Source organism: Astatotilapia calliptera, chromosome 23 (assembly GCF_964374335.1).
Source record: "Astatotilapia calliptera chromosome 23, fAstCal68.1, whole genome shotgun sequence".
NCBI classification, from domain to species: domain Eukaryota; kingdom Metazoa; phylum Chordata; class Actinopteri; order Cichliformes; family Cichlidae; genus Astatotilapia; species Astatotilapia calliptera.
The window spans coordinates 1,333,616-1,361,179 of record NC_137443.1 but is presented as its reverse complement, the minus strand read 5'-3'; the positions used below and the strand labels follow the sequence as shown (position 1 = coordinate 1,361,179).

Genomic DNA, 27,564 nt, shown 5'->3' with positions numbered 1-27,564 from the left:
ACATTACCTTCTTTATACACCAAGAGGAGGCTTAACTGAGGAGGGACTTCTCGTTAGTCTGCATATTGAGCACTTAGAGTTTTATTATGGAAATACGGCCTTCTTCTAATGTAGCACCCAGGAATACACTTGTACAGGCGTTAATCCTAAATATTCTTGATTATGGTGAAATCATTTACACACATTGTCTAACTGTGCATCACACGTCTTTATTTTTCATGTCAAACTAGTTGTCCAGTCATCACTGTGTACTTTGGCTGGTTTCTTGGCTGTCAGGAAGCATAAAGAGACGCCCTTCTTAGCCCTGCAAACGCTCACAGACTGCTGCTGTGATTGGCCTCACATTAGACGGCTCCTCTTTGGCTGATCGATTGATCGCTTGATTTTGAACATGTAATAAAAAATAGGCAGAAAATTTACATTGTTGAAAAGGAGCAGCACATGAATTATGAACTAAGCAGCTCACGTATGCATACATAAGCATACACAAGTCTATACACACACATACATCCAACATGCAGTTCACAAACTAACCTGATTGGACACCTGTGTGTCTCCTTACCTGGTAACAATAATATCATTGTATTTCTATTCAGCTGTTTAACGTTTGTTTCCAAGCTTCGTTTTTACTTTATTTTATTCTGTTGTTTGTGTGGTTTTGAATTTTACAGTTTTTGACTGTAACAACAGAAAATTAGTGTGTTCAACAAATCCAACAATATCAGCAGTTCACAGCTGTTTTTCTCACTTTTACAACATTTCAAACTGCAGTCATAAAGGAGTTATAAAGCGGAAGCACCAGTAAAGAATGTGAATGATTTCTCATTTATTACGTGCTTTGCTCGTTAACATGTCCCACTTCTGACTAAATAAATTCACGTTCTACGTTGACACTATGTTTTACTATAGCAGCATTTTTGTCTTATTCCGATTTAACGCTGACTTATTTTTTTCAAACCATAAAATATTTTATTAATCTCTGAGGTGAACGAATTCAAAGGTTGCTGTAAATTCTAATCAGATCCAAGATATTTGTATTGTTGGCAAATCAGACACTTAACATAAATCATTTATGTGCATAATAAATGCCTTTGGCCCCAACACGGACCCCTGTGGGACGCCACCCACAACCTCTAAATATTCACATTTCTCTTCTCCCATCTTCACAAATTGTTGCCCGATTGTTCAGTAATTTCTGAATGCTTTCACTTATTTTAAATATCTCCAATTTATTTAATAATATTTCATTATTAATTATAACAAATGATCATGGAATAACCTTCAGAACAAGCTGAAGCTACATGCTTCAGTTCACAGCTCTGATAAAGACGTCTTGTAATATTATATTCACCCAATGTATATACTATATATATATATATATATATAATGTTCTTCCTCTACACCCCCCCCCCCCCCCCCCCACCTCACCCCCATTTTTGCACATGTCGAGGAGCGTGTCAGGCTACATTTCACTGTGTGTTATACTTGTATAACTATGCATGTGACAAATAAAGAACCTTGAACCTTGAATAAAAGCTTAAACCAAACAAACACACAAACTCGGTTGAAAACAGATAAATAAATCAGTAAAATGAAATCTTACGAACATAAATTAATAAGATTAAACAAATACCAGGATTCACAGAGCACCTGAATCTAAAATAAAACACTTAATAACCACCAGTGCTGGCAGGGCCGTGCCATAGGTGCCGCATTTACTGTGACATCATATATTTGACTATAAAGACCTCGTGGTTCTACTACATGTAGAAAACAGGCCATCCTTCTCTTTTCTCCTCCTGCTGATTTACAGTGATTTGTGGCCTGGTGGATGCAATAATACCCTGTTTTCTTTATGTAACAGGCAATTGACTATTGGTCATTTTCATTAGGACCAGTGGAAATAAGACAGGAAAAAGGAGAAAATGGTGTATGACAGCTGAGTTGCAGCCACCCAGACCCTGAGCCTCTTCGGTTGCGCAGGGCAACAGTCAGATAATGGATGACGAGGCCTCTCGGAGCCAGCCGTTCCATTAGGTTTCGTTAATGCAGTCAGAGGAGGTTGGCGTGGCTCATCCGCCTTCATATCCACTTTCAGAGACGCTCACTCTTGCTGGCTGGTTGCTTCAACCAATCTCCCCGTCTCTCTCTCTCTCTTTCTTCCCATCGTCTCCGTTTCTGCAGTTAACTTCCTCTTAAGTCTTTCAGCAGATCAGAGTGTTTGCTTTCTCCTTTCTTCTCTCAGAGTTTCTGCCTTTTTTTAGCCTTTGTTTCCTTCTCTGAGTCTCAGACGATCACGGGCATTGCTGTTTCAGATTAGCTGATCTTGCAGCATCATTGCACAAGGCGAAGGGGTACATATTGTCTCTGATTTACTACTCTGAGGGATTTGTGGCTGATTCACACTTTTGTAATCCAGATTCTTAGAATATTATTTTTAGATTTGTGCGCCTCCCAAATACTATGCAACCGTGTGGGTGCAACATGCGTGTGTGGCAAACTGGGAACTCTGGGCTTGAGCAAGAGGCGCGTGTAATGTGAACTACTATCTGTACAGTGTAAACTTTACATTTTGGGAGGCGGAACAAAGAGAAATTCATGAATGGAGACATGGGTGTGTCTTTTTGCATATGCTGCATGTGGCAATCACCCTTGTGTGTAACGATGGAAATGTATTGTGTAGAGTGGGGTTTGTTTCTGCCACATTAGAGGCCGCTGTGGAATTATCTCCCACGACCATCTGTCCACTTTGCAGTGGTCACACAAAATTTTGAGGGGAGGATGTATTTTGTAATTTTCGTGGGTCATGTAATTTTTTTCTTTTGTTATTCTTTTTGTATTTAAAGCTTACACAATATGAGTCGTTCATTCCTTTTTGTTTGGATGGATTCATTTGACTTGAATCAGTTTTTCACTAACAAGCTAAAAATAAAGACGTCAGTTGGGGATGTGTGTCTCACTCATACTCAGGTCAAGTGGGAAATGTTTTTGCAGCTTTCCATGTAAAGGTAGTCGTAGTTTTGTTTCTTTTAAGAATAGTTTGTGTTGAACCACAGATCAATAGCTGGACCAAGCCGATGTGTTGTCTGCCAACACTGATCTGTGATGTGTGACCGAGAAGCCTGATCTCAGAAACCTGGAGGATCGAGCGTCAAAGACACTCAGAGTTGCTTCCATGTTGATGTACTTTGTTTTTTGTGGCCCATCTTTACTGACTTGATCACTTTTTGTCAAATCTTGCATAAAATCAACTTTAAAAGTTGAAGCGACTCAATGATACATCAGTCAAAAATACAGTCATGGTATGTGGACTCAATAAAGGGCTTTAATAAAGGCCACAATATTAAAGTAAATTCCTTAATTTCACTGATTAAATTCAAAATAATTAATTATTAATGAAGTCGTGGTTATTAAAAGGTGTTTCAGTGATCAGTGGTTCATGCAAGAGTGAAAACTGTCGACTCGCTCTGTCCGACATCAGGACGGGAAAGCATCTATCTGGCTGCTCTGTTTTAGTCTCGTTCAACAATTTGCTAGAAATAAATAATACATTTTTAAAATAATAATCAGCAGAAACAATATCTAGCTCGCGTGAACTCTGCACAGTAACAGTTCAGAACATCGCTCTCACAGCAGGAAATATGTTGCATCAGCCGAGCTGTACTGAGATGACTTTCTTTGGTTTAACTAAAGGTGCTGCGTGTAGCAATCAGGATGCATGAAGAAAACTTAAAAACTGCCAAAATTAGCACAAAGAGAGATTACACAGACTCTCTGCTTGGAAGCTAGCAGCTTAAAAAATGAATATTCACCTGTTGTTTAGTGTTTGGTCAAACGAGTCTTAAACATGCGAGAGTCGTACGTGTTTTTACTGTAATGCCCTTTATGATCGTATAAATCAGGCCTTCCTTTGAACACCTTCAGCTGGTCCAAAATGCTGCTGCTCACCTTCTTACTAGAAGTTCCCTCATTACACACGACGTAACTCATTTCACAACGTATGGAAGTACCTTTGCATGTTAGGCTGCTCCGCACTGAGCACATTTTTGAAGTACGCCTTAAAACTCGTTTTTATTCTCTGACTTTTAACAAAGCAGGAGATCGTAGGTAATTTAGACTGCTGTTGTGTTTGTCGATATGAGTTTGTGTATGTATGACGTCTCTTATTTTACTGTGTAACTGTTCGTTTAAAGCGCAGCACTTCTTTAAAAATGTGTTTTATAAGTTGGGATTTGGTTTTTTAGAGCTTCGATCTGCTTAGAAAACTGCCTGCTGTTTAAAATTAGCTTCTATCGGTAGCGACAGTGAACCAAATCTGTAAAGCTAAAGTCTTTCCGAGCTGCTTCACGTTTATCACCAGTGTTGGTCAAGTTACTTGAAAAAACTAATTAGTAACTAATTATAGATTACTTCCCCCAAAAAGTAATCCCGTTACTTTACTGATTACTTATTTTCAAAAGTAATTAATTACTTAGTTACTTTTTAAAAACACGATTTACAACCTGAGTAGGTGATAAAGCGATAGATCTTTCAGCCCAATTCTACTTTTTCTGCATAATCCATCATACAAAATGTAATCAGATGGAAAAGTCTCTTTTTAAAACTTGTTTTATTAGTTTTAATCTTTTAACTTTATGCATCAAGCAAACATTTAATTATATGCAACATTCTCTGACTGGAAGAAATTAGTTTAACATTTAAACCTATTTTCTGCACATTCCAGCTCATAAAATAAAATATTTTTTGTGTTTACACTCAGTCTTTCAAATAGATGCAAGTAAAACACAGCAGAAAATAAATAAAGTCAAAGACTCAGCGGTCCTGTTGCTCTATTTTCACCTGTAAAGCAGGAGTGGGGCAGGCGGAGGTTTACCCTGGTGCAGGTGTGCTGCGGTCAGTGGAAGAATCCGCGAGTTTCTCTGTGAGTTTCCCATTACGTCGTAGCTACTCGGTGCTTGTTGGAAGTTTAGGGGTTTTTCGCTGTAAAAAGAAGTTTTCTTCCCACGCACAGCGGACACTAATGTTTTTGTCCCTTTTTATGGAATCAAACTCAAAGTAAGGTCAGTACTTCCACGCTGTAAACGCTGCACGCTCATACTCTCTCTGCACTCGATATATGATCCATTGTTGATCTGCACACAGCTGTTGTCACTAACGTCGCACTCGCTTACGTCACTGTCATGAGACATTCTCGCAAAAAATCACGGTTTTAGTAACGCAGTAACGCAGCGTTCCTACGGGAAAGTAACGGTAATCTAATTACCGTTTTTGCAATAGTAATCCCTTACTTTACTCGTTACTTGAAAAAAGTAATCGGATTACAGTAACGCGTTACTGTCCATCTCTGTTTATCACTTAAAGTTGTCCCATTAATATTATACACTGGCCGGCCGCTTAATTAGGTACATTAAAGCATCGGAACAGGGAAGAAAGGTGATTTAATTCACTTTGAATGTGTTGGTTTGAGTATTTCAGAAACAGCTGATTTGGTGTGATTTTCCCACACAGCCATCTCTAAAGTTTAGAATGAGCAGCAGTTATCTGGGTCAAGTGATCCTGTTGATGCCACAGGTCAGAGGAGAATTGCCAGACTGCTTTCAACTGATAGGAGGACAACAGTAAGTGGAATAACCACGTGGTACCACCAAGATTTGCAGAAGAGCATCTCTGAGTACACAGTGCTTTGGAGGAGTCGGGCTACAGCAGCAGAAGACCACATGACATGAGTTCACTGTATATAAAAGGCCTCCACAGTCTGCAGATCTCCATTGAGTAAAGCACCTTTTGGGATGTGGTGGAACAGGAGATTTGTTGGCTTGTGTCCCTGATGTGAAGCCAACAAAGCTGCAGCAACTATGTGATGCTATCATGTCAATATGGACCAAAATCTGTGAGGAATGCTTCTGTGCTACGAAGCATTAAGGCAGCTCTGAAGGCAAATGGGGGTCCAATGTAATATTCCCTAATGATGTGGCTGCTTGGCTGGCTGAGGCAAATAAAACCTCTGCAGGTTTATCACTGTAATTTCTAACCATCATTAACATTACAATACATATAATCAGCTCATTTATTGTCAATAGTCATCGTGCAAATGAAGCGATTCATTCAAGTGACAGAAATAATCCTGTAGTGGTTGACGTATTAGGAAGATTACAGTCGGGATAAAAGTTTTCTCTGCTTTGTTTACCTGTTTATACCGCTGACAATTTATTCGGGAAGTGTCCTCCACCCCCCCTAAAACTGATGTTTACACTTGGAGATAGCACTGCCTCCGACCTTCCCCTCCTCGTTCCTTCGCTGCTTCGTGCTTTTGCATCTCGAACAGAGCGGCCCTGATCTCCTCCTCGCTCGCGTCTCCGTCATGTTTTCATCTGCCTGGCTGGTGCATCACAATGGATGCCTGCGCCTGCCGAGCGCCCTCTGACCTTCTCCCTCACCCATCCGTAATTTCGTTGCGTCGCCCAGCTGAGCGGGAAGCTGCCTGTCTGCCAGCCTAATAAATACAAAAACAAATTGCAGCAGGTTGAAAGTATGCAGCGTGGGTCGGAGCTGTTAATGTAATGAACTTGGTTTCATGGAAAATACGAAGCAATTAAACTCCCACGGTGCCTCCCTCCAGACGGACAGACTGAAGGGGGGTTGGAGACCCTTGAGGGAGAGAGAGGAAGGGAGAGAGCAGGGAGAATAGAGCCATTTAGACGACCCACAGGAGTAGGAAGTGTGCTGGCTGTGATTGATCTCAAACACCAATTAGTCATGAGGCCGCCCCATCCAGAGGTCCCATCAGGCCTGTGGGAGCACTGTCCGACCATTGCTCACCCTCCCGCTGTTTGCTTTGGCTGATTGCCGTCTGATTGCCGGCGAGGTTTAGGCTGTTTGGATGTCGGGAGAGAAGCAGGAATCAGGACTGGGATCAGAGTGGCATGCGCTCAGTGTCTGGTCATACGTTATCATTACAGTGGGCTGTTGTTTCTTCCAGCAGACACACTGTCACGTGAAGCAGTGTGTCATGGAAAACACTTATTATACTTCTATTACTATCCTTAGGTTTTCTTTTTTTGGAGTGGCAGAGGGGGGCAATTTGAGTCATGCTGCATATAGAGAACTACAGGCCTGGACAAACAACTTAAAGAAATATGTGTATGTGAGGTGAAGGTTTCGGGTCCAAGCAAAGGGGAAGTGAAGCAATCTCAAACAGTTGTGCAAGACACTGAAGAATTCCACAGTGTTATTGTCTGATACAGACACATTATTTTCTTCCCAATTAAGAGCCTGAGTGAACAGTTCATGCTGAGACTTTATTGATTAAGTTTGATATCATTTACTAGCCAAACCTCACACCTGATGTTTAAGGTTCACGTAGCTTACCGTTGTCACGATCCTGGGTCTTTGACCCAGCGTTTTAAGTTTTAGGTAATGTTTGATGTTTATGGTTCATTTTCAAGTTCATTAGATTACCTAAGCTCGTTTGTCTATTTCGAATCCTCTTGTATTTTCTTCCCCTGTACTTACGTTTCCCTCACCCTTTGTCTGTGAGGCTGCTTTGACTGCATGTCTTATGTTATCAAGTTTGTCTTCTTCACATGTTTCCTGTTTTATTTTGGAAGAGTCTGGTGTCCTTTGTTCATTGTAGTTAGTGTTACTCTCTCCTGTATGTTTCATTCTAGTCAGCTGTGTTCTCGTGTGTCTCCACCTCCCCTGATCACCTCGTGTGTGTATTTAAGTCCTCAGTCTTCCTTTGTTCGTCGTCAGGTCGTCTGTTTTTCTCGCCATAGTCAGAGTCACAGCCATAGTTAGCTTTCACAGTTTGTTTAGGTTTCTGTTTAGTTATTGCTCTTCTGCTGCCCTCATTCTTGTTTGTTTCTTTCGTGATCATCAGCCACAATAACAGGCTCGCTTTTGTTTAAGTTCACTCCCGTATCCTCACTTGTGTTTGCACCTGGGTCCACCACACACATCTCCGCACGGTCTGTCTCCACAAACCGTGACAACCGTAAAGACTAAAAGCAAAGAGCAGCTGTATTAAATCAGTCCAACTATGGTCGGATTTATAGCTGCAATGAGCACCTTCTCTGAAATGACGCGTCAAAGCAACAAAGTTGTTTTGGTAGTAATGTGCAATTTAAAATCAGTATATTGATTAACACTATATTTACTATTACTATTTTAAATACTGTTTATATAAAACGTAACCAGGTATCCATCCCTGATTTATTCCAACATCTTTGGCGCTTCGTTGTTGTTCTTGTATGTGTCAAACTGCTAATCTCTGCTTTTGTGGTTGTCTGTTCTGTTAAGTGCATTGAGAACAAATAAAAAACATGTGTACACATATAAGGTTGGTTCAGATTATGAACACAAGGACAATATCAGTATCTAGCGTGTGTTAGCGTGATGCTTTTTCTCATTTTTGCAGCTTGGACAATTATTGTAGTTGTCAAACCTTCTGTTCCCTGCATTTATTTAAAATAGCAACTGTTCAATATTCTTTAGATCCAAGTTCATATGCAGAAAAAAAAAGACAAGAAACAAAAGGCTGTTATTGTGAATAGGCTGCCTTTGTAACTCAAAATATTTTTAGTGAGTGGATACAGTGAACGACAAAAAGAAAAGAAAAGGGAAACACAGAATCTGGTTACACTGAATACAAAACAGAACTTCTCATGTTAGAACACAGGTGAAGAAAAAAGAAAACAAACAAAGAAATTAACACAAAAAACACAACCCAGGAGCGCCGATTGATACTAACAAACCCTTTCCTTACAAAGCACAGAGTCAGCTGCAGCATCACTGAGCTTCATGTTCCTGTTAACACAGACACACATCAGGCCTCTGTGGAATAAGCAGAGTCAGCAGGAACATCCTTAAATCGAAGGTTAGAGAAGTTTGACAGTAAATGACCCCAGATTTGATCAAATGTGCCCTTTTGGTTCTGGATGAAGCAGTGGATCTTTTCCAGACTGAGGCACGACATGAGATCAACCACTGAACGTGGGTGGATGGGGCAGTGGCCTTCCACCTCATCAAAATGGCACGCCTAGGTAATATTCTCATCATCCTCACCCACTGTACCAAAGAGAGCAAGTAGGGGGTTGAGAGCCTTGTTCAGAGTGCAGAAAACCTCCCAAAGATTTGCCAGGGCAGAGAAAGTCCAAAACATGTGGGTAAGATTGGCACCATCAGACCTGTTACAGCGAGGGTCTAAGCCAAGATAAATCTTACTCATACTCGTACCTGCTCTGGTACTCGTAGCACAGGGGTTATATCCAGTAACCACCGTTTTCTAGCAGAGCAGTTTTAACCCAATTAAAATGTAATTAGCTTCTGGGCTTTGTCAGCAATTAAACAAAATGTTTAAGATGCAAAAAGGCTTTTTATACACGAGTCCTCACAGTGGCTCTCGTGCCTGCACATGAAAATGATAGAGGGAGGAAAATATTTACGATATGGCCTACAGCTATTTGCCATGCACTGCGTCTGCACATCCTCATGTAAGTAATGGTTTCAGTCTGGCCATCTCTATAAATACTGCCCGCCTCCACCACTCAAGACAGGGTGACACAGAGTTAGCCCTCAGATCAGCTCAGCAGAACTTCAATCAAAAGCCCGACTCAAACGTGAGACGTTAATTTGCTCCAATCAGGAAGCCCTGATCTCTGAGCTTTTGCTGCATCTGGTTTGTAATTGGGCGTGCTACTGTAAGGATGATACGAGGGGCTGAGTGGACTGCTGGAGGCTTTGTTGTCTTCTCTTCAGCTTGCCAGTGAAGGTTTATGAGGTTTATAAGTCCAATATCTGCCAGCAGCCCATCACAGCATGGCTGCTACAGCGGGGTATCTGCTTCCCGAGCCACACTCCCTGAGTTATTCTGCATCATTTTCTCCTTTGCTCTCAGAGTCATTGTTTGTTATGAATATAAATATTGGCTGGTGTTTGACAGATGCAAGAATGTGAGGGAGGAAGAAGGAAGTAATGTGGACCAGCGCACGCAGCTGAGCACGAATGGTTTCCTTCTGCTTTTATTCGCACTTTCACTGACTTTTGTGTGAAATAAGACTCGCCTCCCTCTGACTCTATCTCTCTCAGTGGATATCTCAGCACTGACCCGCAGATTATCGATCTAGCTGCTTACACGATATCAGCACGGCGCGCTAACCTGATCTCCCCACGCAAACACGAAACATCTGTGCTGCTGACTCTCATAAAGCCAGCTGACCACCTCAGTGGGAAACAGCACTCAGGATAACAGTGAGACTCTGTGGTCTGAAAGAGCTCAAAATCTGCTGGCTTTGAAGCCCTTCTCTCACTCAGCACAGATAACACCCAGGCCCCAGCCAAAACTCACATCCATCTACTTACTGCACACAGGAAATGAAGAAAATGTGATGAAATGAGTGAGGAAAGCGGAGAAAGATGAGGTTCAAACAGTAAAGTCGAAGCTGATCCTTCATGTGAGCCAAGTTAGCTGTCATATCATTTTATATATGACACACTCACCAGCCACCACACGAACTGATTATCTGCAGTATAATATTAATGAAGAAAGGTTTTATCTAACTCTGCAGCTTTACCAAACATGACATCCACCAGCCACATTATTAGGCACACCTCGCTCAGACTGGGTTGGCCCTGTTGGCTCCAGCACTGCTTTAGCTCTTCCCGACACAGATTCAAGAAGCACGCCTCGGAGATTTTGGTCCATATTGATACAATAGCATCACACAGTTGCTGCAGATCTGCTGGCTTCGCATCAATGATCCATGATCCTGTTACGCCACATCCCAAAGGTGCTGTACTGGAATGAGATGACAGTAAAGTCATCGTTATGTTCAAGAAACCAGTCTGAGATTATTTAACTTTGCTGTGTTATCCTGCTGGAAGCAGAGGATGGGTGCACTGTGGTCATAAAGGAACAAATATGCTCATCAACAATACCCAAAGTGTGCAGAGAAAATATCCCCATATCATGTTTATGCCAAATTCTGACGCCACCATCTGACTGCTGCAGCAGAAATGGAGATTCATCAGATGAGGCGACCTTGTGCCAATTTTCCGTCCTTTCATTTCCATGAGCCTCAGCTTCCTGCTCCTTGCTGACTGGAGCGGTGCTCATTGTGGTCTTCTGCTTCTGCTGCAGCACATCTGGGTCCATGTTTACTTGTTGTGTGTTCAGAGATGCTCTTCTCCATGCCTCGACTATAATGAGTGGTTATTTCACTTACTGTTGGATTGAAGAGGTTTGGCTGTTTTCCTCTGAGGCGTTTTCACTAAAAGGATATTTTCTCTTTTCCCATCAGTCTCTGTGGACCTTAGTGTGGAAAAATCCCAGCAGATCAGCAGTTTCTGAAATACTCAGACCAGCCCATCTGGCACCAACAACCATGCCACATTCAAAGTCACTCAAAACACCTTTTTTTCCTGATGCTCAGTTTCAGCTTTCATGTCTAGAAGCCTAAATTCACTGACATGTGATTTGGATGATTAGAACTTTGCTTCACTGAGCAGTTGAACTGGTATACCTAATAAAAGGGCCAGAGACGTATAATATCTATGAACAGGTTTCTGAATATGCAGAATCAATGCTACTTTCCTGGTTTCTCCTGCAGTTCCAGTACTGCTGACGCATCATGCATGTTGCATTACAGAGGCTTGGACACCAGACGGGCTGACGAGTTAAAGCATGTAATGTGTAGTGTAAGTGTGAGGTAGGTACTTTCTTGGTGGTTAGGATGAGGCGCTGCAAAGGTATTGTTTCCACAAAGAGCGGGTTAAATGTGTTTGTAATTTCTCCGGGGTTGAAACTGTATCGCACGGTCAATTTTTTTTCAACCCAGTATTTCAGTTCAGCTGCCGTCATTAAGAGCAACAACCTCGCATCAGCATTTACACACATTATTCCCGCGCAGCCTCGTGATGCAGTGTGTCAGTGATCGTTTTGTCTCAAGGCGAAGCTGCATTTTAAAGTACAATGCAGGGTGATGGTGGTGTTGCTGCTCTCTCCTTATGGCTGAATCCCAGATGAGGATGTGTTGAGGACCTGACAGGAGCCGATTCATCATCCCTCACAGCCCATCCATCACCGGCGGCAGGCAGAGGAGCAGCGCCGGGCCGGGGGTGGGGGGGACCTGGGAATGTCTGTCTGGGGAACGCTCTGCTCCGAGTACCCCACTGGGTGCTCAGTCCAACATGTGCTTCGGAGAGCCTCCTGTAGCGTAGCGCAGTGATTAGTTTAACCTGTGCAGCATCCACGTGTTGAAGTGATAGATTGGGAAAAGCAGAAAATAGGCAGAGGTTACAGAAAATCTATTAATGTCATCACACCCGCAGAAAGAGCCGGTACAATCAGAACCCAGGAAGGACTCATTCTTTACTTTCCAAAGCTCCCTAACTTTTGATTTAACAAAACGAAAAGATGTTGAGGCATTGGAGGAGGGCCCAGGTGGGGAGTTTCTGACCCATCAATGGCAGGTCAAGTCTGTTTTACTATCAAAGCTTTGTTTTATTTCTTTGCTTTTCCGATGTCATGAAACTTTTTATTGCTCCAACATACAAATAAAATACTAGATGCTCACTCAAAGAACTGGACCACAAGACCAGCCTTAAAACCAGCTCACTATTTTGGTCATGTTTAATGAAGCACTGTAAAATGTTACTATGAAACATTTTGAAATGTTACTCAAAGTACAGTGGGATGAATAAAACTGACAGCGGTTTTTAAGCCTTTATAACTGCACTACAGGTGACGGCTACGTTACATTTTTAGGGCTAAAAGACACATTTGAGCTCTGTGTCTGGCTACAGCTGTGTGAAAGAAACACAGCTGTAGCCAGACTTCAGAAATGAGTCCGTCTGTGATGTAGCATAACAAAAAAAGCATTGATCCCTCGGATCTTTGATCTGTGTTGATTTTCTGATACTTTAATGGAGAAAACTTGGAAAAGTGGTGGAGTGGGAAAATGGTTGCTAAAGCTGCAGTCACAGAGAGCTGCAGACCAGTCAGTGCCCCCCTCTGTCCTCCTCTGGCAGCTAGAGAAAAACATTTGTTCCCCACGCGGTTACCAAAAACCTGCTACGATTGTAGCTTGAATGGACTTGTCTACAAACACTGTCCAGTGAAACTGGAAAGCATGGCACAAACTAGAAATTGAGGTTTTTTGCCTTTCAAAATAAAAGGCAAAGCTTTTACTTTGAAGGCAAACCTTCTCTATTTCTGGTTTGCGGTACACTTTTCCAAGTTTTCCTGCCTCTCAGTTAGCAGTTGGCAAGTGTTTGCTGGCAGCAGTGTGGCATCTTTTGGTGCAGCACCTTCTTTGCCAACCAGTCAGAGAATAAATGTTTTGCCTGATGGCCTCTCACGTTTTATAGCCAGCCTCAAGTGGCCATTCTAGGAACTGCGGTTTTTGCATTAGCTTCATTTTCCAGGCACAGAGGCTGCTGCTTGACTGAACCACCCTTCTTATGTATTTATTTAATGGCATCCACCTTCGTGTTTCACTAACTCTTCTCTTTTGTGCTCGTCTGAAGGATAAACAGGTGCAGAAGGTCGTCACATCCCATTAGAATAAAAATGTAGTGTCTGGCACAAAATTAAAAAGCTGGCAGCGTTTGTACATAAGTGTGCATGTGTACTGTATCTATATCTGTGTACAGTATGTGTGGCACACTCTTCCAGCACCTGTCTAGCTGTCCACCGCGTCCTTTCCTTTGATGCTGGGCAGTGGTGTGTCATCCAGATGTGGCGGCAGAAGAGCAAATAGTTCAGTTAGTCCCTGAGGATTTTCCCCCCTGAGCCCCTCATACAGGCAGGGCCGCTGGGAAGAGCCATGCAGCTTTTTCTCATCTGTTTCCCTGCCTGCTCACTCCTCCCTACATGGCACTTTGCTGTACACCTTTACTTCACACTATAACTACCTTTATCTCACCTCCCATTTCCTACCTCCTTCTAGTTTTTACCCTTGTCCCTTATATCTCAGTTTTTCTTTGCCCTTTCAGAGGCCTCTTAAATTCCCAACTGCTGCCGATTTATAGCTGGATCGCTAATAGAACGAGCGTATTGGTTGAAGGGTACAGAAAAGCCTCTGTGATCTGTCCCAGTGGCTAATCTGCCTCACTTCACTGCCTCTCTGTTCATTAATTTTACATGTTTACATCATCACGGAGCTCACTGTGATGACTCACTGTCATGGATAAACTGAGATGCTTAAATTTAACTGAGCCATTGTTATTGTTCTTGGTTTCACCTGTGTTTTTGCTACCATGACAAATGAAAATGTCTGTTGGCAAAAAGACAAATGAAGAAAACAGAAAAAGGTCAAAGTAAACAGAAAGTAAGTGAGGGCATTGGAAACATACACACATATGGCTGCGGTGTCTCTTATAAACTGAGCTACAGATGACCTCCTGCCTGAGAAGTATGGGAAAGAACAGAGTGAGAGGTCTGACAGCAAGCCCTCCGGGCAGCATGCATCACACACAATCCCTCTCTTTAAAGGCTTACAGCAAGAAGTCCCTGAGCTTTGGGGAACACATGTGTCGATTTTCACTCGAAACAGTTATCAGCCTCTTTCTGTTTGTGCGTGTGTGTGTGTGTGTGTGTGTGTGTGTGTGTGTGTGTGTGTGTGTGTGTGTTGGCCTCTATTCCAGTTACTTTCACTGTATCTGGCTAACAATAGAGTACAGCTGCAGAAAAGGTGCTTTAACGGTCAGTGAAATAACTGTTGCTGCAAACTGGAGCTGCACCGTGCAATATGGCCGCCTTTAACTAAACGATGTCCGTCCGATTAAAGCAAGCCTCCGCCATGCTTGAAACAACCCCAACACTCTTAGAGGTTCTGAACATCTTTAAGTTTGTACAGCCAGAAACATGCACAGGAACATACATCAACTGAAAGAGATCTGGCACAGAAGCAGAGATGATAGACTCTTTTTTAAAAATTTGATATTTCAGAGTCATTTTTCTCATGTGCTGCTGCTGCTGCCCTGGGTGAGGAGGCGAGGTCTGGTTTGGTCTGGAAACAGGATGTGGGCTGGAGAACTGGGCATCTGCCACATGCCATGGAGCCTCTGGAGCTTATTTGCATAGGTTATGTGTGTGTGTGTGTGTGTGTGTGTGTGTGTGTGTGTGTGTGTGTGTGTGTGTGTGTGTGTGTGTGTGTGTGTGTGTGTGTGTGTGTGTGTGTGCGCGTGTGTGTGTGCGCGCGCGTTCAGTGTGTAGCTGGGCGTCCACTGAAATCCTTGTATGCATGTGCCTGTTCAGTTTTTGCATTTATGCTTGCAAATTTTTGGTTCATGCCTCTGTTCAGTGAAAAGCCAGTGCGTGCATAAATATGTGTCTGTGCATGCAAGCTTGTTTCCCTCCCACGTTTCTTGCGTAGGCTTCTTTTCCTGGCACAGCAGCCTGCATGGCATCCCGGCTGGCACGTCTTCAGCCCACCCTGCTGCTGCCTGTCTCCTCTGGCCTTTCATCAGCCTCACCTCATGATCTTTCTGCCCTAAAACTGAGCAGTTCTATATCAAACCACGAAGGCAGGAAAAAACAGAAGCAAGACAATATTTTCCCTGACAAGTGAACAAATTTAAATGATGTGTCATATTTATTTTCAGCATTTGCTCAGTCACAAAACATCATAGAAAACTTGGATGTGACCTATAATTAAAATGGATTTTCCTCATTTTTAGGGATGTATGACTTGATATCTGCTACTTTATGTATTTCTTTGAAAGCAAAGACCTTAAATATTTGCTTAATTACTTAAAATAATTGTTGTTATTAACCTCTGTCTCTCTTCCACAGCATGCCTTTATCCTGTCTTCCTTCTCTCACTCCATCCAATCACAGCAGATGGCCCCGCCCCTCCCTGAGCCTGGTTCTGCTGGACGTTTCTTCCTGTTAAAAGGGAGTTTTTCCTTCCCACTGTCGCCAAAGTGCTGCTCATAGGGGGTCATATGATTGTTGGGTTTTCTCTGTATCTATTATTGTACGATCTGCTGTACAATATAAAGCACCTCGACGCGACTGTGATTTGGTGCTGTATGAATAAAATTGAATTAAATTGTCCCACAAGGGGAAATTTGGTTGTAACAGCAGCAAAGAAAAAAGCACAAATACAAACAAACACACACAGTGTTTACAGAAACAAATATTTACATCGTGGACAACAGTTATAAAAACAGAGTACTGAACAGTTATTAAGATTAAAGTACAAATAAACAAGCCCGGGTCGTAGTGTGCAGACAGAGCAGGGTACTGGAAGATGTTTAAATAATTAAGAACATTTAGAAAAAGTACAGGTTGTGTTTTGTACCTGTGCATTAAATTTGTACCTGTGTCACATTTTAGTTAAAACATTTCTGTGTTTAATACCTTTAGTCTGGCATTACGGCCGTCTCCATTGTGGACTCTTGAATCTGAAGGAAACCCACAAAAGGTGGAGCACTACGTTCAATTAGGTAATGCAAGCAAGCTTGATTATTATTTTTGTTTTTCTTTATTTACATGTTTTGTTTACTGTCTGGCACACAAGCTGTGTGGAAAGTAAAGAAGCTTTGAGGGTTACTTGGAGATTCAAAACTGACCATAAGTGTGAGCATGTCTGCCTGTCTGTTATTGAGTCAGCAGAGTGTTTTACTCACTGTGGAGCCTCAGTACTCAGTAGCCCCGTTTTAATTGGTCTGACACTTAATGACTGATGTTGTGCTCGCTGAATGCTTCCTCTTTGCAAACACTATATTCATGAATGGACTCGTGGCGTCCCATTGCAGTGCCACTCTCAGGGGGCTGCTTACTTGCTCAGTCCTCTTTTACACCTTGAGGAGCACACCTTCAACGGTTGGTCTCCACTTCTGTTACTGTGGCCGTCGCCCAGCAGCTCCCATCCATGTCTGTCTGCGGCATCCTCTTCTTCGCTTTCCTCGTGGATTACAGTCAACTGATTGTTGAGTGACCTTTGACTGGTTCGTCCACGTCTGTGCGATCAGCTGCCTTTGGTCCTTCTAGTCCCCGACTGCCATAAGTTCCTACTCTGCCGTCTCGCACGGATCTGTCGAATCGCTGAACGTGGAGGATCTGAGACGTGTGTTAGTGACGGTCGGTATCCTCAGGGGGTTAAACCACTCCAATTTTCAGCCAATAATGTCATCTTTGCATTAGCAGAAGTTTCTTTAAAGGCCTTAAATCTCCACAAAGAAGAGATGTGACCAAAGATTGAGTTGGGAGATTGCCACCAACAATAAAATAAACAAAGCCCCGAGTTTTTCAGTGAAAAATTACCTTTGGAAAGAACATATCTTGATTTAAGTCACATGGGAAAACAAGAAAACTCAACTGCTTGGCACCGTGTCGTTAGCGCCCTGATATGCACGAATGTTGGTTCATGGCGTAAAAGGAAAACATTACCGTCCAATGACTTTCTTTCTAAAAGAAAACGAGACCTCATCATACAAACAATGTGAAACGTTGTGTATATACTGTAACATGGCCATGTGCAGCTAAGTGCTGCAAATCCACTCTGCTTGGTATTTCAGTAAATGTTTGGTTTCAGACTCTGAAAAAGAGATTCTGATCCCGGTCGTTCACCCTGCATCTTTGTTTTATCCTGGCTCAGTCTGCTGGAAACTCTGAATGCTTCACGTCAGTTTCAACAAACAAATAAGTCCAGTGGGAAAATATGAAACACAGAGACGACATCGGCACCTTGGCTTGAGTAACGAGCATCCATTTGTGCCCCGAAACATGTCGTTTTACGCAGAGACGTTATCGCTTCATGTATTTGTGCCACGTCTGCTTTCATCCAGTGAAGCTTTTTTCCTCAGAAATCACGATGAATGCTTCTAGTTTTCAGGCTAGATGATAATAAACTGCAGTCAGGCTTCATTTGACTTTGTCTTATAAACATTTGTACATTTTTGCCTTCACCTCAACACAGAGATTTTGTTTTACTTTTACTTTCTTTGAGCCAGTGTTTTCTTCCCTCTGAGTATCTGAAGAAAACGCTGTCCGCAGTTTGTCACCGCAGCCAGTCCTAGAGCACAGTTGGCGGCTCCTTGAATCTCTGCCCACGTGCCCTCTGATTTTACTGAAGACTGTTTCCAAATAAGAAAATCAGCTGAGCCAAGACATTTGTAGGCAGGCATGAGGATGCAATGATCTTCCTATACTTTTGTCAGAAAGATGGAAACAGAAAAACATGCTTATCCATCTTAGGGTCACAGGGGGCTGGATGCTCTCCCAGCTGTCAAAGGGCACGATTATAGTAATAATGATGCTTAAATTGAAATATTTCTACAAGCATGATCAAGTTTTCCTGTTTACGAAAAATATCATCTGAAGGCTGAAAGGCTGTGTTACTGGACTAGACTTAAATGACAACCTAAAAAAAATGAACCAGTGTGATGAGGGTCACAATAGCATGTGAGCACAATTCCCAAACATCTCTCATGCACTTTATTGCCAGAGGTCACTCACCCATCCAAATCGTGAATTTGGGTGTTTCAGTCAATTCCATGGAGGTGGAAGTGACTGGCATTCATTCAATGCCAAGCTGCTTGAATGAAGTCAAGCAGCTTGGCATGCAGATATTTTAGCAGAAAGTTAAACTGCTAATAGATGTTTGTTGGTATTTTCGGTCACATGAGGGCAGCGAACAAAGTGATGTATTTTTTAAGTTATAGACTTGACATACTGACCTCGTTAGCAAATGCAGAGAATGACAGGCAGGCTGAGTTAACCCAGAGAAAGCCTTTATTTTGGCCGAGAAACGTCCACAATGCAAAAGTCCAACAGAAGGTAAACAGAACAGGCAGGTCAGCAGATGCTGCAACTTTCATCTGAATGCAAACCACCTCCATTAGCTTCATGTTTTCCTGTTGCTCAGCAAGTATTTGCAGACAAACATGAACAACTACAGGGAAAAACCACTTCTGTAGCAACCAGTGCTTGTATAACATGTGGTGGACAATGTGCACATCAAGTGATGTCATGTAAGAAACACACTGAGGGCTAATCAGTGTGTGTGTGCCATGAGACACAGGAAACAGGGTGAAACCAATCCCTGACAGTGAGACAAAGGACCTCCAAATTAAAACAGGAAGTAGTTTAACAGGGAAACACAGAGATGACGACTTTACAACAAGAGCACAAACTCATGAGAAAAATCTCTTTGTTCCAGCTGCTAAACACTGCGGCCCCCTGTGGTTAAATGGTAAATGGCCTGTATTTGTATAGCTTTACTAGTCCCTAAGGACCCCAAAGCGCTTTACACATCCAGTCATCCACCCATTCACACACACATTCACACACTGGTGATGGCAGCTACAACCACCTCCAGTAGGCAACGGGTGAAGTGTCTTGCCCAAGGACACAACGACCAAGACTGTCCAAGCCAGGGCTCAAACCGGGAACCTTCCAAGTACAAGGTGGCTGCCCAACTCTTGAGCCACGTTCGCCCCTTACTAGCTTACTACTACTTACTAGCTGGTCAAAGATTAATATGGAAAAGTGTTGTATCAATGCAGGACTCACCTCAGGACGCCTCGTGGTGCTGCAGGTCAATTAAACCCTTGTTTATAGGCACCAATCACTTCAGAGTAATGTATCTCTGAAGCTAACACTGATGCACTGAAAGCCAGAAAAACATTAAAACAGCTCAGCATGTTCCTCCCATCATCGTTCAGCAGCCTTGTCTCGGGGTGCCCAAAGCCAGCGAGCAGTAGCCATTTACAGCATCGACTGTCGCAGGCCACAGAATGACAAAACGAATCACTGGTGCTCACAGATAAAATACAGACTATACTTCAATTATGAGATTGTCTCATTTTCATTGTTTCACAAAGAAAACCCAAAGTGAAGGAGTTCACGTATCTGGTGTACTTATTTCTGAGTGAGGGAGGAGGGCAGGGGGAGATGGACAGACAGATTAGAGCGATGCCCTCAGTTGTTGTACCGGTCTGTTAAGGTAAAGAGAGAGCTTTTGATTTACCTGTTAATCTACATTCCTGTTGTCACCTATGGCCCCATGGGCTGTGACACAAAGAATGAGATGGGAGATAGAAGCAGTGGGAATGTTTCCTTCCAAGGCTGGGCTCTCACTTAGATCATTTTGACATCTAACATGTCCTGGATTCCTTCTACTTGAGGTGTTTTGGGCAAGATTTGCTGGGAGGACACCCAAAGATGACCCAGGATACAGTGGAGAGATTAGGTCTCTCGACTGTCTTGGGAATACCTTAATGTTTCTCTGGAAGAGCTGAAGCAGGTGGCTGAGAAGAAGGAAGTCTTCTCCCCACAACCTGGATAAGTGGCAGAAGATGGATGGATGGCATTGTTTGGTTACTAATACAACCTTTCATAAAATTAAACGTAGAACAAAAAGTAATCCTCTACCAACTGCAACATTTCCTTGATTACTACTGTTGACTGTCCTTACGTGCTCTGCAACAGTAACGACAGCAGCCAAACCTTTGCTCGTGTCTATTTCTGATGGTGAGGGACTCCTACTGGATCACCCTGCACCAAGCACAGGTTTGATTGTGTCCTGAGGCAATTCCATGAGTGTCTTCCTAGTTTTCCTGTCGTATCCCAATAAAGGCTAAAAACGTCAGTCTGTGACAGCTTGAGTCAGAACATTGGTGGCGCGCACTCGAACAGCTTTACGAACCACAAACCAAATTGTTGTGTGGACGCCTGTGCAAATAAAACCTACAATGTGTGGACAGCGAGGTACAGCTGGAGGTAAATAAGAAAATATGTCTTTATGTAATTTTGAGTGACTGTCGCAGAAAACGCCATTTGGAGAAACAGAGTGCACCAGTATCCTCCTCTGCTATCAGGTCAGCACTTAGAAAAGTGAGGACTGAAAACCCCCAAACTCTGGAGTCTAATTTTGTGCAGTGAAATGACAGATTGCACTGATAAAGTATGAAATTGTGAGTTATTGTAGGAAACAGGAGAACATTGCAGGGGCTGTTCTCGTCCTCCAAACTGCTGCTGTAAGATATTATCTAACTTCAAAGGGAACACAAGAGTTTAATTAATAAATGTTATGTCTGGACACGTAATACCCTCTGAAATACTGTCTAATCTTTGCTGCTGCCCTCTAATCATTTTAGATTTACACAGGGAGCAGTTGGAGCCACTGCAAGCTGCTTCCAGCTCGGAGGGGCATCATTAGTATGTCCTTGCTGCATTTTATACAAAACGTGTTCCTTATATCTTCTTCTCAGTGGCATTAAATCCTACGTTTTAACAAAGTTGAACTATTTTGTCAAAACCTACTTTTTATGGCAGTGACTGTGCTGTAAAAACACTTCAATAAGGACAGGAAAGTTGTTTTGGACTCACTGTTTTGGGGATAAAAGTCGTGACTTTCTACTTACAAGATCTGCAGGGCCTCCTGTCACTCTGCGGTGTCAGACTGAAAGGCCACGTCCCAAACTGCTGCATCGTGCCTGCTGATGAAACACTGCCGACCCTCCGCCGGCTGAGCTGACAGAGTGATTTACTGGGTTGGACACAGAGATGCCTGGACTATAAGTGGAGGTCGTTCATTTTTTCCATGATTCTAAGTTACAAAATCGGAGATTAATTGCACATTACACATTGATTTAGGTGGATAAAGTAAACTTTGGTTTAGAGTTGGCTAGTTGTTAAATCTTTCCCTCTCAACCAATGAAAAGCTTTGTTTTCTCTGGTAGCACTTTCTATTACAGCTTGATAATAAAGGGGTAATAGTTGGGTAACAAGGTGGAAACAAGAGCGTAATAATGTGGTAATATCTAAGCAGCTGGACTCAAACCAGGAACCACTACACTATGGAGGCATCGCCTACAGCGGTAAACAAGCATTACTTTAAAAGCTAAGGGAAGGACTGTCTAAGTCACACTTTGCACAGATTCGCTCAGAGAGCAGTTAGCAGGCAAGTTGGCATCTCCTGTGGATGTGGCCACTAATCTGAAATTTGGTGGTTTGATCCCTGGATGTGCAGCAAAGGTTCGTTTTAGTTGCGTTCGTTCAGAGCGCGCAATTAGACATAGAAAGTGCTTATTTAAATGCATGTATAAGACGTGCTACATAAAGATCTTTGAGTGCTCAAGGCCCTACACATGAACTGGTCCATTCCCAAGAGAAGAAATAGCCCCGTATGCAAGAGGAGAGGCCTGACATCAAACCCATCGCTTGCTCACTACCAGTGGTTGCTGGGCCGGTGTGTAGGTGTGTGTAACAAGTTGATTTCAGTTGCAAAGCCTCAAAACCCTGTCGTTCAAGCATCTTCATATCTGGCTTCAAAGCAGCAGCCTATAACGGATTTTTTTAAAAACGTGGTCTAAAGAACTCACATTTTCACACTGTAGACTGTACGCATGCCATCAAAGCACAGTAATTGACTTCATTTTTAAATAAAATGACTTAGCATAGTCCCATTATCGAGTGAAATGAGTGGGAACAACTCATCTGATCTTTCCTTTAGAATTTGTGAAAATTTGCTTCTTAATGTTTGCGACCATAAGTGGTTAAATGGCTTTTCTGCCCATTGCTGTTTCATTGATTCAACAGACTTATCTCCTGCAAAGGCACATTAGACCATTAGTCCCGTAATAGCGGGTAAACATTGGAGACAATCGCAAGGCAAACAGAGAAACACAATCGATGCCTCTCAGCTTCCAGAAACATAATCCTGCACCTGGACTCCCTCAGAGTACCCAAGCACCTGTGTGAGGAAAAAGGAAGGAAAGAAAGACTGTGTCCCTTTAAGGGATAACTCACAGAGGAAGAAGGAAAGGCTGCAAAGAAGGAAGGAGAGGAGGTGTCTATGCATACGTGTACATGTCAAAGTGATAGACACTTGGGCGAGAGATGGAGAAGGAGAGAGAGGGGGGAGAAAGATAAGCAGAGAGATAAAGAAGGGGAGACACAACATTGCATTAGACACTAAAAGCCATACATCGCTCACTAAAGGCTAATGCAATTGCCACACAATAAGAGCGTCTCAGCGGAGGCTGTAAAAAGAAAAAAACTAGAGAGGGGAATGTAAGAGGAGAGGCAGGGAGGGAGGGGAGGAAGGAGGAGATCTGGCAGCTCTGCCTCCAGACTCTCATATGGATCTCCTGGGACAATGGTTGAAAGTCTCTCTCTACTGTAACTCCTGACTGTGTGTGTGTGTGAGCGGCTGAGTGGCTCGCTGTTCTTGCTGTGTCTCCAGAGTGATTTATCAGGTTTGCAGGGAGGAGAGACAGAGGGAGAGAGGGGGAGGGAGACAACTCCAGTAGCAGGCAGGCAGCAGTTACCAACCAGCTGGCCGGGTGTGTTAACTCCACATCTGACCTCTATGGGAACAGAGCGATCTCCTCTCCTCTCCTGGCTGACTGTGGGAACGAGGAGAGATCTTCATTTCCCCCACTCTCGCTGCTCCTGGCTGGGCCATCGAGCTCGGGGACAGAGGAGGACATGACAGGACAGGACAGCTTTGGGAGCGAGATCTCAAGTGGGAGAGCCGAGCTCTGAGGATTTCACCGCCGAGCAGTGACTGGACCTCGCTGGCACCGCCTGGCTGTCGGTCAGGCAGCGATGCAGTTGTCTAGTCAGTCATTAGCCAGTCAGAGGGTTAGTTAGTCAGCCGGGGAATCGGTCAGTGGGGTCCTTCCCAAAGAGTCAACTCTTAGTGCATACCCTCATCTGAACTCTGAGGTGACTCAGACTTGCCATGTAGCTAGAGCGGACCTGTGGGCATGGTGAGTGGCAAACACCCCTCTCTGTCTCTCACACACTTTTTGTCTTCCTTCCGTGACTTCGGTGCTCCTTTTCCAAATGATATTAGTTGTGCTCTCTTTGTGTTTTTCCTTCCATGCATCTTCCTTTGGCAGCTGACTTTTCACAAACGCGAGATAACACGTTTGATCAAAGCCATCGGTGTGATGTTACGGCGTTTATCCTGCCACGGTTTGATCTTTTAGGGAAGACGGTGCATCTGTCTGTGTGACAAACAAGTAGTTGGTTTTTCAGCTGGAGAGATCTCACACGGGCGGTTTAATCTGGCTGCTTGTTTCGGCTTAAATGGAAACTATCATCTCCCTTTAGTCGAGGCTACTTTAAAGCGCAACACTGTGGATTTTATGATGCTAAATCAATAAAGGCTTTTATAAAAGTTGAATAAACCTGGGTTTTATTTTTGATCCCTGCAAAGAGAAGAACAGATATTTCACACATACCTGCGTGCAGACACACACACACACCTGCATGACTTCAGGCTGCTGTAACAGCACTTTTTCTCAGAAAACTCATGACTGAGGGAGGTTTTGTACAACGCCATAATCTCAGCACTATTTGGAGAAGGAGTTTGATTTGATAAACTATCCCTAAAGCCAAGTGCACAGAACATTTTTGGACAAATAGTTCAAATATTTGAACCTGCTCCAAGGCTTTATCTGGGTCTGCTAAATCAGTCAGTTGTTCCCATGTGCAAGAGACATGTTACACAAGGGCAAGGCTAACGTGCTCAGAGAAGCTGTTTAAATGGAAATGTATAGTATTTAAATTAAATTCTGCAGTATATATGTGCGATATTGTCTTAAGTTCTTTATGGTTGATCGAGCTAATAGAAAAGAAATGAATAGAGTTTAAAGTTAATGGAGCACTTGCAACGTTAATCGGAGCATGAATTAATACCCGACTCTGCAGCTGTAAGCATCTTTTTGTGACTTTGTGCCATTAGTTTTGTTTTCCTGCCCAGCTGAGGCGTATAATTGAGTCTCGCAGCTCTCATCAGCCCTCCAGTATAAAACCAGCGACTATTTATCCAAACCAAGTGAGCAACACAGAGCCACCTGCCCAGCACGAAACAGAATATAACAACCCGGATAAATGAACATCTGGGAGAAAAAAAACACTTAAAAAATAGAAATGTCTGGGAAAATGATCTCACACCAAATATTACAGATATTACAGATTTCTCACCCCCTCCGCCCGGAAACACGATCTGCTTTATGAAAGCCAAACGTTGGAAATGTATCAGGCCAGCTGTGTTGTTGCAAAAGAGTTAACTCTTAAAGCCTGCGTGACCTAAACCCGGTCAGACACAATCAAGATGCAGACGTTTTATTTTTACATGCGACGCATGGTTAAATTAAAGGACTTAAAGGGGAACCTGCTCTTATTCACAGCTCATCATTTCTTGGAAACCATCAGAGTCATCCTGATTATTCTGGGCCCTGTTCCTCCTCCTCCTCAGACATAGCCGCTAGAAAAGATGGACGTAGCTACCGTGATGTCACCCGCTGGTTTCTGGAGCCTTGAGATTGTTTTCACCATCATCATCATCTTGTTGTTTTGAAACCAGATGTGACGAGCGAGGGGCGGGACTGACAATGAAACCGCACGCTCATTTGCTAATGACTTGTCAGTCAGACGTTGTAAGGCAGCGCACGTTCCCTGAATAAAACTTTCTAAAGCAGGACTAAAACTGACCAAATGACCTCAACGTTTTATTCATTCTGCCCAAAATGAGCGACTGAGCTCATAAACCCAGCAGGAAAGTTGAAGTCTGCAGACTTTTATACGCTTTTTGAAACCGACGCGGTCGCTCAGTTCCCACCTTGGCTTCACTTTTCAGCCCTCTCCTTCTTGCGTCCTTTTTTTGTAAAGTCTGTCGACTCAAACAGGTTTCAGCTCCTCTTTTTCTAAGACCCGCCCTCCTTTTATGCCAACTTTCTTCTGATTGGTTGCACCTCAGAAACAAAAGATCGTGAACAATAAAGGGGTGGGGCTTCTGTCGTCACTGCCATAGCTGTGCCCTGAGATTACCATATTGAGGTTATCGCCTCTTTGTGATGTTAGGCCATGTTTACTCTGAGCAGCCACCTTTAACAGCTGTTTGTATACTATACATATAATTTGTATGTGTGTGATTTTAAATCCGGCCTTCAAACTCATTATCTGACTTTCATCTCCACAGACAAACGTGTCAGTAAATATTTTCATTCATCGGAGTCAGATGTGTGAGCAGATGTGTGAGTGCTCACTTAACGTTTGAGCAGCAGGAAATTAGGAGAAACTACTTGAACTGAAATTACATGCAAAATAATCGGGACTGAGATTTTTACAAAAATGCAATCAGCGCATTATCCTCTCGTCTCTGCCTCTGAGCGCGGTTTGTGACTCATTGCCAGAATAAGGACAGAGAAGTCTGAATGATCCACGGCTCCTGGCAACATTTGGACCATATTTCTATGCTGTATTGTTCCAAATATTTCACTAGAAGCATCAAGTAAACGCCGTCCGATTGCCTTGAATGACAACTCTTGGCTTAATGTATCCATAGCATGAATTAGTATTTGTTAAAGTGCTCTGATGGGATGACGCAGAGACGCGTCAGAGATGATTGTTGGGATTGAGCCATAAAATGAAGTTATTGCTGTGAATCATCAAAAACTAGGCTAAACGTTGTATAACCTTATATTAGGCCAAGTCACCGACCTTTTAACCATTTTTATTACATTCAAACAAGCGTCTGTGTGTGTGTTATGCATGCAGCTTTACCGTTGTTCCTGCTCTTTACTTGAACATCGGCCTGGCCTGGTTAGCTGGTAACTCCCCAGGGGTGTTACAAAGGTGGCCGCTTGGTAGCCAGACTTGCCTTTGAGGTCTTAGACGGCGACGCTGTAACTCGAAAAAGGCCGAACAGCTCAGATTCCTGCTCGAGGCAGATGTTGACATGGGCGTTGTCTCCTGAACAATGAGCAGATGTTTGTTATTTGGGCTCAGCTGCTAATTTTGTTGTCGTTTGATAGAGTCTGTGTGGGAGTGGGAACACGCGTGTGTGCGTGTGGTGTGTTTTCCCCTGCAAATGCACTCTGGTGTGATTCCACAGTAGTTTGTTGTGCACATGTGTGTGTGTCCGTGTGTGCAGCCACATGGTCCTTCTCTCTTCTCTGATGGTTTCCCTGCACTTTGTGTGCCCGCTGCTTCCCCTCAGATCAACTGCAGAATTTTAGAACGTACAGGACAGCATGGTTTCCCTCAGCTCTTTCAGCGCAGCCGTTCGCCACCACAGAGAATTTCTGTCTGAACCGAGGCAATTACAGCGCACATCCAAAGCCATCTTAGCCAGGAACCAAATGAAGGAGCCTTTGATAGCACTCCGACTGATGCATATTTACATTTTATGACCAACCAAGTAGTAAACAGCTTGCCTTGTTGGCGCTGGAGCGAGACTTTAAATGCAGGCCTGTTTGCACACAAGCGCACACATCGGCGCGGATACATCAGCGCGCACACGCGTCCTTAAAAGCTTGTGCACAAACTGACAAAGACTTTTCAAAATATCAATTCAGCCATTTCCTCTTCTGCCCAACGACTTGGCGACAGCGCCAGCTCCATTTGTTTGCTGGTCACTGATTTCATAATCAGTTTTGTTGTGCTATGCCTGGCTGCTGCTGCTGCTGTTTTTTTTTCAGAGCTGCAGGCGCAGCAGCAGCGGCAGCAGTAGCCTTCAATTGAAGCCATGTGTGGTGGAAAAACAGGCCTCGGTTTGTGGAGGGATCGCATGCTTGGAGTGGGAGGGAGCTTGTCGGTTA

General features: G+C 43.3%; 2 long non-coding RNA genes across 2 annotated transcripts; one reads left to right on the top strand and one right to left on the bottom strand.

Moving 5' to 3' along the window:
• Nucleotides 1-72: 72 nt before the first annotated feature.
• Nucleotides 73-20,797, bottom strand: LOC145424257 (uncharacterized). The gene is made up of 3 exons (XR_013905277.1): nucleotides 19,520-20,797; nucleotides 6,188-6,493; nucleotides 73-378 (listed from the first exon to the last, which is right to left on the bottom strand). It is a non-coding gene; the product is annotated as an uncharacterized LOC145424257 (long non-coding RNA).
• Nucleotides 20,798-21,510: 713 nt separating this feature from the next.
• On the top strand, nucleotides 21,511-25,455 carry LOC145424256 (uncharacterized). Its single transcript, XR_013905276.1, has 2 exons — nucleotides 21,511-23,724; nucleotides 25,153-25,455. It is a non-coding gene; the product is annotated as an uncharacterized LOC145424256 (long non-coding RNA).
• Nucleotides 25,456-27,564: the final 2,109 nt, after the last annotated feature.